Source organism: Equus przewalskii, chromosome 8 (genome assembly GCF_037783145.1).
Source record: "Equus przewalskii isolate Varuska chromosome 8, EquPr2, whole genome shotgun sequence".
Classification (NCBI taxonomy): Eukaryota; Metazoa; Chordata; class Mammalia; order Perissodactyla; family Equidae; genus Equus; species Equus przewalskii.
The window spans coordinates 55,047,650-55,058,057 of record NC_091838.1 but is presented as its reverse complement, the minus strand read 5'-3'; positions in this window follow the sequence as shown (position 1 = coordinate 55,058,057).

The following is a 10,408-nucleotide window of genomic DNA, read 5'->3' as shown; positions in this document are numbered from 1 at the left end:
AAAGCATGAAGACAATTTTCTTAATTACAGTACTTGATGCTGCGATGTGTCTCCCAATTTTCTGTGTGTGGTTTCATCTGTGTAACAGGCACTCTGCATGAATTCAACACTTTTAATTGCTGGGGAACTTTCTCTAGGAGAGTTAATGTGCAAAAAGGGAAATGACTTCCAGGATTTCATTTAAAGAATGCTTATTTGACTCTAGTCTTATTGGGTTCCTGGGGACTGGCTGAGCTGTTGCTTTGTGATTTGCATGGACAAACCAAAATTAAGCTTCTGGTTTGCATTCTTCATTTGCTAATGAAAGTTCTGTTTTGTATTTACCTGCGGGTGAAGATTTAGACCTCACTCCCCCTGAGATCACTGTGAAAGGAGGGGATGAATAATTTGATGGTCTCTAGAACATGAAGAAAGGCTGCAGCCTTTCACCATAAAATTGAATTCTGTGAATCCATCAGTTAACAGTTAATGGATTGTGGGAAAATTACAGCGTAGACTCTGTGGCCTCCCTCCTAATTCACTGAAGAAATTGAACCTGTCTAGGTTTGTTGGGCTGAATGCCTTGTGAGCTCAGTCCAGTCTATAGGATTTCAGAAGAACAGCTGGAAGGAGAGTAAATACCACTGAAGATATTTGCTTTTATCATCTTAACAGCCAAATCTCCTTGTTTGATTTCAAAATTCCACTTTTCCCAGATATCAGCTGGTCAAACTAAGCAGATTTTTTTCTTTCTAGTCATTTACAGTTTAATGACAGCCAAATACATTTCATTCTGGCTCTGCCCCTCACTGATGCCATCTGAATGCTTGAGGCTACCGCTGATTGCGAGTCTGAAGCCCTGAATGATCATGTCTGATGTTGGTATTAGTTCCTGCTGGGGTGGGGTAGAACTCAGATTAGAAGTAAGCTAGGGATCCTTTGAGGTTTTTTTGCCTTTAACATTTGCTTTTTCCAAGTCCCAGAAAGAAGTAAACTAGCATGTTTAATTTGTTCCTCACTTAATCTGTCTTCATACAACTGTAATTTTCACTGAACCAGAACTGGAATTCAGTCTTCTGCTCTGGTGGCCCAGCGCCCTTCATTATCTGCATTCATGAATTGATTTATATTAAAGGAGAAAAAGATCTCAGAGGCTGAAGTTCTGTGATGAGTGTCTGAGAGCAGAGATGAGGGGAGGCAGAGGACAGTATGATGTTTTTCCTCAGCCTTGCACCAGGCTGGATCTGATCTTCTAGCAAGAGAACATTTGCAGGTGGAAGCTGAGAGCCCATTTTCATAGGAATCATTGCCACACACAGAACATTAGCAGTGGTGTGAACCAAGATTATTACAAAAGATCATGCAAAGTAAAGGAGAGAGGGGTATTTTACATGGACCAGGGAAAGAGATGCAGTTCTTTTTGGCAACTCAAAGCTTTGCACCTTTTGAAGTCAAAAGAGATAGTTCCTTGGCAAAGCTACATTATCATGATGAGAGCCGGCAGCCACGGCAGTTAGGAGATGCCATCCTCTGGTAGTTTCACACCAACGAGGCGGCTGAGGATGAAGACCAAGACAAAACAGGTCCTGAGCAATGTGATACATTTGCCAAGTTTTCAGGAAATAACTGAGGGGGAGGCCGATGCCCTCTGGTTACGCTGGTAGGTTGACCAGCTGGTGAAATTGTGTACTCATGTTTATGTGACTTCATTTGTGTCCGCAGACTGGTGAAGCCAGAATGCAGAATATATTTGCTTCTATTTTAGACAGCACAAAAACCTATTTGAGACCTTGGATTTCAATCCATTTGGAAACAGAGACATTGCACTCTTGCCTGAGGGCACTTTGAGTTAATGTCAAATTATTAGCAGAGATCATCCTTTTTGCTGCATTTCCATTATTTTAGCATACTTGCACCTGATGTCTTTTTCTAAAATCTGATGAGAAAGACTTTTCTATTCTTTCTGTGTTGTATCAAAAATAGGAGGTTGTGGAAAGCGGTATCTTCCTTGAGTTGATACAAACAAATGTAAAAACTGCCTCTTGGCAGAGGATACTGTGTAGAGTGACTTAGTTGCCTTTTTAACAGAGAGGTGAGAATGAGGATGAGGGATGTAAGAAGGGCGACCCATAGAAGGAGTTTTGATGAGACTTCTAGAAAGTGAACTTGCAATAAGAATAGTAGGAGGAAGAACTGTGCCAAGAGTAACCATTAAAGAAAGCATTTAAATAAAGAATTTAAGTAATCTTTTAGCAATTTAAATATTCACATAGCTGCCTATCTGTCTGTCTGGGACATCTGTCTATCTATGTATGCAGCTTTGTATCTATGTATGTGTCTATGTATCTATGTATGTATGTATCTATCATATATGTCAATCTTTAATAGAATAAGCATCTTTTCTTCAATTTATAGTGCCAGAAAAAGAAATTGTAGCTTTACATTTACATGTTTTGATGTTAAAAATTGTATATTTAATTTCTGGGTTATATTGCTTTTTTGGGGGTCAAAGCAGTGGTAAATTGAATAAACTTTTAGGATCTTTTCTGGGAAATAACCCTAATCAGAGTAAGAAGAGTCTCTAACAATGAACTCCTTTGCTCCGTGCTGATGTTTTAGCAGCCTGATCTTAATAATGCTCCTGGAAGGACCAGGAGGAGAATGAATAGAGAAAATGAGACTGAAGAAGAGAAAGAGATGGTAGAAAAGGATGTAGAGAAGAAGGAGGAGAAAGATGATGAGAAGGAAGATTGCAAACTATTTTGAAGCTTCCTCGAGGCAATCGTTTTAAACAGGCTTATAGATCCTGGGGTATTTTGATGTAGCAGCTTGTCCCAGTGGTTTTGAGCAGTCACATTTTGACTCAGTCTGAGGCAGGAAAAAAAATCATTAAATAACCAGTAATTTTTATTACCAAGCAATGTATGAAACAAACGTCCTGGCCCCCATCTTTGAGTTTCATCTCATGAGTTGTGTATTGGGCGTGAGGAGAGGGTTGGGATGGTTTGCAAGAGGAGAGTGAAACTCAGGGCCGAGGAAAGGAAGAAGGTGGACGTTAGCCACCACCTCTAGACAAGGCACATAACACCAAGAGAGAAATGCTTTCTGATTTGCTATTCTCAGAATGCGTCATCAATCGTTCCAAGCAAAGATGCTGCTCAGCCACAGAAAATTTGTTGTAATCATAAATGGTCTCTATGTCAAAATGCTTTATTGTGACAAGAAATTTTCACATGTTGAGGTATATGGGGTAGGTACTCTGGTTTAAAACTGATTCGGCTTGAACTGAAGAAGCCTGACTTATGGCCTATCAAACATACATTGTACATCTGCTTTAACCATTAAAGATAAGGATGCATTAAACATTATCTCAAAGTAAAAGAACATGCTCTTTGAAGATAAGAATGCATACTTCCCTTCTTACAACGCTGCCAGTATGGGTAAGCCCGTATCAGTACTCCTGAAGATAAGTCCCTTTTCCCAGACATCAGGGTCATGTTGGCCTGCTAATTTGCAACTGAATACTTATCTGAAACTTTGATGAGTATGTACCCTGGGCATGTTTGATGTATGTTCTTTGTTCTGAAAAGGTACGAAACTGTACTGAAAACCATGCTTCTCTGGAATGCTTTCTTCCTTTGTGGAGACTGCCTTCCCAGATTATAGTCTTCGCCCTGGCTCAAGGGGAGGTCACCTTATCTCTCTTATCTATAGAATAGTTATTGGCTATTTACGTCAACAATGGTTGTACTGGTCATACTCATTTACTTACAACCAATGAAAAGATTAGTAGTAACCAGAATTTTAAATTTTGTATTTGATAATCTAGTTAGATGGTGGAGACAATCCTACTATTTGTAGGCTTTTTAGTTATGCTAATCTTAAGTTACTGGTCATATATTAGACACTGAGAGAGGAGGGTGGGAGAAAGAAAGATACTGGACTTCAATATAGCTCTTTTTATTATTTCTAAACTATATGGGAAATCATCAACTAAATATCTTAACAATTCTTAAATAATGTGCATGCATTATATTTCTTATTCTAGTGCTCTATCCTTACTAGTTGATGGGAGAGGTGAGGTAATCATTACCAGCATCTACCAACATCTAGATGAGTTTATAAGAGTTCTTGACATCATATTAAAATTGTATCTTCTAATCCATATGTAGTCTACAAAGGTATGAGGATTTCAAGTGTGGTTTCTCTTTGTCATCACCCAGTTTCAAAAGGGCATGAGTCATTTGATCTCAGCTCTTGGGATATCACGATTATCCTTCTTGGGTGCACTAAAGAACCGAAACTACCTCCCCATTTTGAAAATACTATACTCTTGTCAACCATTCAGTTCCTTTTGTCTTTTCTTTTTCTCAGCCCCCAGTTCCACTGTGGATGTGCTGCCTCAAAGGGGGACAAGGTGGAAGGCTTGATCTCACTAGAGGTTGACCTGCAAGGCAATCAGACTTAAATGTTGTGAAGATAAACGTTTTATTCACATATCTCCTGGTGATATGAGGCTGAATATTTTTTGTTGTCTTGCTCTGTCTTGAGTAATGTTATCAGATGGCCTGTTTTGTGACCTTTGCCTCAATAAAGTGTCACACCAAAAGACTGGGATGGGTGTTTATCAGGCAATGAGAGATGGACAGGTAGGCGATAGGAAGAAAGCCTCATCTCACTACATATTTAATATCATTAGAACATTTCATAATGGTTATTTTGTGGAAAAAAATGTACTCTTACAGATTAATATACTTTTGAAGATTGATTTTTTTATTTCTTTTGATGAGGAAAATTAATATAATCCAACGAAAAGTTCCAATAATACAGACGTTTTTAAAAATATGAGGATTGAAAATTCTGTGGTTGTGAAATTGGGGTCGGGGCTTTCTTTTATGCATGTTACACAGTAGTAGAAGAATAGTAGTAGTAGAAGTAGTAGAAATGGTGGGAGTAGTGGTTGCTGTTGTTGCGTACTAATACAGCAGTAATGTTGTGTTATGGGAGAGTCCTTTTCTTGCGGATGCAGTCAAAGCAGAAGCCATGTCACGATGACTGTGTTAAAGGGTACCTCAAGATGTTCCGTGGAGGGGAGCAGGAACCAATAGACGATGGGAAGGGTTAGCTGGATCGTGCTAAAGAAGTGAGACAGATAACTGTTAGACCCGTGTGGGACTTCAAACTAAGTTAGTTAAGCATGTGCTCAAACATAAAAAAAAGTTTATTTTATACACCCCGAAATAGGTTTTTGACATGGGAAATGTAGGAAGAAATTATTTTAACTTCAGCATACATGTAGATTTGATTTTATAATTAAGAGTAGTTTTAATTTTGAGTGACATATGTGTACACGTGGGGGAAACTATATACTTTAGTGCTCAGAGTTGCTAAAGGTTGCAATGTGACCCTGGAGTCTGGAGTCCCGTTAGGCTTGGTTAGGTCTCCCTCTCTACTTGTGTCCCCAGAGCCCTTGGGTGCATGGCAGCATGGCATGGGCTCCTGAACAGGATTCTGAAGTCAGACTGTCTGGATGTAAGCGATAGTGAGCTCTCCGCAAGCTGTGTGACTTAAGAAATGTATCCATCTCTCTGAGCCTCAATTCCCTCACCTATAAATGAGGGATAATTATAAGACTTCATGGAATGGTATGGAGATCAAATGAGACAATCGGTACAAAGCTCTAAGCACAGGGCCTGGCACATGATATTTTCTCAATTCTTCCTATGGTGGAATTTCTTCATTTATAAAAGGAAATATACAGTTCATATCTCTTGGGGATCTCGTGAGAATTATATGAGATAATGCATATAAAACACTTGGTATGATGCCTGGGATATAATAGATACTCAGTAGATGTTATTGATTCTTATTACCGCACGTTCTTAAAACAGGGAAGCCTCTTTTGGGTAGTATGCCTGTAGAAGGCAAACAAAGATTTTCACAAATTTCTGATTTGGAAAAAAGAGATGATCTAATTCATGAAAACGTTGTTGGTGAAAGAAAGTTTCCAAATGAATATCAATGAATTTTCATTTGAGAGCCATCTTGAAGCGCCTCATATCTGTTCATCCAATTCCTCTTCCCCTGAAGTAATGACCATTTTCCACCAATGAGTGCTGCCCGCCTTATCTGACCAGCTATGTAAATCTCCCCAAAAGGTCAGGAGATCCTTAAAAACCAGGAAAAGCAGAAAGCAATGGGAGAGATGACTGCTCATTTTATTTACAAATGTTAATTGTAACAATGATGGTGATGACAATGATGGCCTACCTTGTACCAGGTACTTTATATAGATTATCTCCACTCTTCACAGCAACTCTGAAGAATAAATATTATAATCGGCCTTTTATAAATAAGAAAACTGAGCTCAGTAAATTACCAAGGACTCTTACTGTAATAGGTGACAGAGGGGAAATTCAAACCAAAGTCTGACTGTAACTCTGCTATAGATTGAATGTTTGTGTTTCCCCCAAATTCCCATGTTGAAATCTTAACCCCTAAGGTGATGATATTAGAAGGTGGGGGCTTTGGTCGTGAGGGTGGAGCCCTCGTGAATGGAATTACTGCCCTTATAAAAGAGGTCCCAGGGAGATCCTTTGTTCCCTCTGCCATGTGAGGACCCTGTTGTCTATGAACCAGGAAGTGGGCTCTCATCACTGGATCTGCTGGTGCCTTGATTTTGGACTTCCCAGCCTCCAGAACTGTGAGAAATAAATATTCGTTGTTAATAAGCCATCCAGTCGTATTGTATGTATTTTGTCATAGCATCCCGAAGGGACTAAGACAAATGCCCAGACGCTTTGCACATGTGTGCTCTATGTCCCTCTTATGTCTATAGTTTGTCATTGTCCCCTTTAAATGCTGGTATCAGTCAGGATAGGTGAGGTTATCTTGCAGTCCTGAACAACCTAACATCTCACTGGCCTAACACACAGAAGTCAGTTGCTCATTTATAGTCTCCTGCAAGTCTGGGTGACTCTCTAGGGTAGTTGTCATCCCTCTAATGGGTCAGTGAGCCAAGCTTTTTGATTTGTGTCACCTCTGTCAAAATATGTATGTTACCATTTTGCCAGCAGGGAGAATCATGCAGTGTATCTTAAATACTTCAACCTAGAAGTGACACGGGTTAGCTTGCATATTTTCTCATTTAGCCACAACTGGTCACATGACACCACCCAATTGCAGAGGAGCTGGGACATGTGGTCTTCCTTGTGTCCATGTTGAGGAAGAGCTAGAAATGTAAATGCTTTATACAATGCTCAGATAACTTTTTTTTTTTTAGGAAGATTAGCCCTGAGCTAACGTCTGCTGCCAATCCTCCTCTTTTTGCTGAGATCGACTGGCCCCAACATCTGTGCCCATCTTCCTCTACTTTATATGTGGGACACCTGCCACAGCATGGCTTGACCGGCGTTGCGTAGGTCCGCACCGGGATCTGAACCGGTGAACCCCAGGCCACTGAAGCGGAACGTGTGAACTTTGCTGCACCACCAGGCCCACCCCTCAGATAACTTTATGAGACATGATGGCTCCAATTCCCTTGCAATTCTTCAAAATTTCTCACAACTGTGTCTCTTATTATCTGTCCTTATTTAGTGCCTAATGTGTGTATCACTGTGTCAGACACTTTGCACCCATTTCTCCCCCATCCTTACCTAACTCTTTGTTTGGTCATTTTATAGATGCTCAAGGAAATTATATAGCCACTCTGAGATCACTTAGCTAATAGATGTAGAGCTGGGATTTCAGCCTAGATCTGCTTCACTCTAAAGTCTCAAAATCTTCAGAGAAATTTCCCGTTATGATTTGGTATTTACCAAAATTGAAATGATCATTTTCTATAGCAACTGATGAAATTGAGACAGCTTCCTTTGAGTTGATTCCTTTCTCCCACTGACTGGGATTCTAAACGACTGGAGAGTCATTTCCTGGAGAGTTAGATTCCTGACACACTCCTCTGTTGGAGGACTATATTAGAGGCCTGGGTTGTTCTCTATCACCATAATGACCAAAACATTTTTTTCTTTTGAAAACTCTGTATAAATCTCAGCATATAAAATGTCCTGAAACAGGGGCTGGCCCAGTGCGTAGTGGTTAAATTCACTCACTCTGCTTCCAGTGGCCTGGGGTTTGCAGGTTTGGATCCCAGGTGTGGACCTACACACCGCTGGTCAAACCATGCTGTGGTGGTGTCTCACATACAAAATAGAGGAAGATTGGCACAGATATTAGTTCATGGCTAGTCTTCCTCAAACAAAAAGAGGAAGATTGGCAATGGATGTTAGCTCAGGGCCAATCTTCCTCACCAAAAAAAAAAAAAAAAAGAAGAAGAAAAAAAGGAAAAATGTTCTGAAACAAAGTAATCCTTTTGGTTATTCTTAACTGCATAGGGCACTACTGTGATCCCACATACTGAAATCTAGACTACTACTTGGGATAGATTTTGGTATGAAAGTACACGCGCACACACACACACACACACACACATACATGAGATCTTAATAACTCTTATTGCTTTCTGGAACATTCTTCATTCCTAGTTTGGTGGTTAATCAGAGTTTTAAAACCAGTAACAGATTCTTTCTCTTCACAATAAAAGCTTTTTATTTAAAATGTCTAACACGTTGATCATCAAATTCTTCATACATGTACCTGCTTTTCTCTGGCAAATACATAAGCAATAGTGGGGGAAGCAAGTGTTTCTGCTCATCCCATCCCTGAAAAAACAGACTGAAATTGTCCTTCGTCTGAATAGTAATCACAGTGTTCAAATAGGTGAGAAAATAGGAGCCTAACTTTGGTCAAGGTTGCCTGGTCTTTGGGTCTCTGCAGTCTCCATTCCAGGGCTGGGGTCACTTGCCCTCACCTTGCAGGCCCAGTCCCATTCCAGGCTTTCAAATAAGCTATGACCTCATTTGGGTCTATGTAAGCAGTTATAGCTTGTTACTGCTCTGCACAGCATCGTCACCCACCCTTTACATTGATATCTGCCTAGTTAGGTCTCTGAATATCACTAATTTCTTTCAGGTGCTCTACTTGGCTTTTAAGTCAATAAACAATTCCTACATTGGACTTCCCAACATCTAGTCTATGTAGGGTATGTTGTATGCTACCAGTCGTAGTGTTGGCACATTGTAGATGCTTGCTACCCATTGGTTGCCTTAAATTGAATTATGTGGATGCCGTTTTTCCTAATGGACTGGATTCCCTCTCTGATTCCATAGATAGATGGACTCTCACCTCAGCTTCCTTCTCAGAGCTTGCTATACACAGGGAGCGGTTTTAATGCTGGGTCCCAATCCCTCTGGGTCTTCTAAGTGTCACTCTATTTGACTATATCATGCTAGTCATAAGACATGGTAATATTAATTTTTATAAAAATTCCAAACAAATGTAACTGACATAAGAAATTACAGGACAGTAATTCATACTAGTCATGTCCATTGCTATTTTTGATCAGCAAGCAGAGGTACAGTATGAGGGATAGCCTAGATGAACAATATCTGATGTGGGTAAACTTAGCAAATACTCGAGTGGAAAATGTAGTTTTCATATGGCCGTAGAAATCAGTGTTTCCACATCCTTTGCATCTTGGCATTAAGAAGAGTGTGTTCAATGTTCCGAGCAAGGGCGCTGATTCTTTCAGCAGTCTCCAATTCTTCTGGTAGCTAGTTACATTCTTCCCAGAGAAAATGACTGACTGTGAATCAAATAACAGTGCTCATATTAAAAATTGAATGCTAAACTCTGAAAGAATTTTTTCTCCAATAAATCTAACACAGAATATGCTATTTAGAAGAGTTATTTCATTAATCCTTTTTTTTTTATTCTTGTTGCTTCCCTTCATTTGATGGTTAGGATAACGTCTCAAGATATTTCTGAGCACTTCTGTCCAATCATAGCTAACAGGACTAAGAAGATAAGCAAACAAACAAATACTCTAATTGTTGCTATTGTCACCTACTTTTTAGGGACTTCTTTCTTTAGCCTAAGTTATTCTTTCCTAGACTTTGGAAGTTGCCACAACCATGTCACCTGCCATAATAGCCGCAGACACAAGACTTGTGATATTCAAGGTCTAGAGTGTGTGGGGGGAGTTGAAACACCATTTTAATCATGAATGCTGGAGTTTTTCTGAGGGTAACTTGGCAAAGGCAGAGTCATTGAAAACTCCTTGGAGTCAACTAGGGTCCATTTTATGATACCTGAGAACAACCGAAGTCATACAGTGGATGCATAGTATATTTTAGCTGATGAATAGTTATGCAGATGAAGTGAAGAGAGAAAGATGTCTGTGGTCACTCTGGGCTTCCTATTATTTCATACTTCTGCAAATTCTGTAATCTGGGAGTGTGTTTGTGTGTGTGTATGTGTGTTTATTTGGAGTTAAATTCCAGCCTTTCTGTCTTATGCTGCTATACAACAAAAT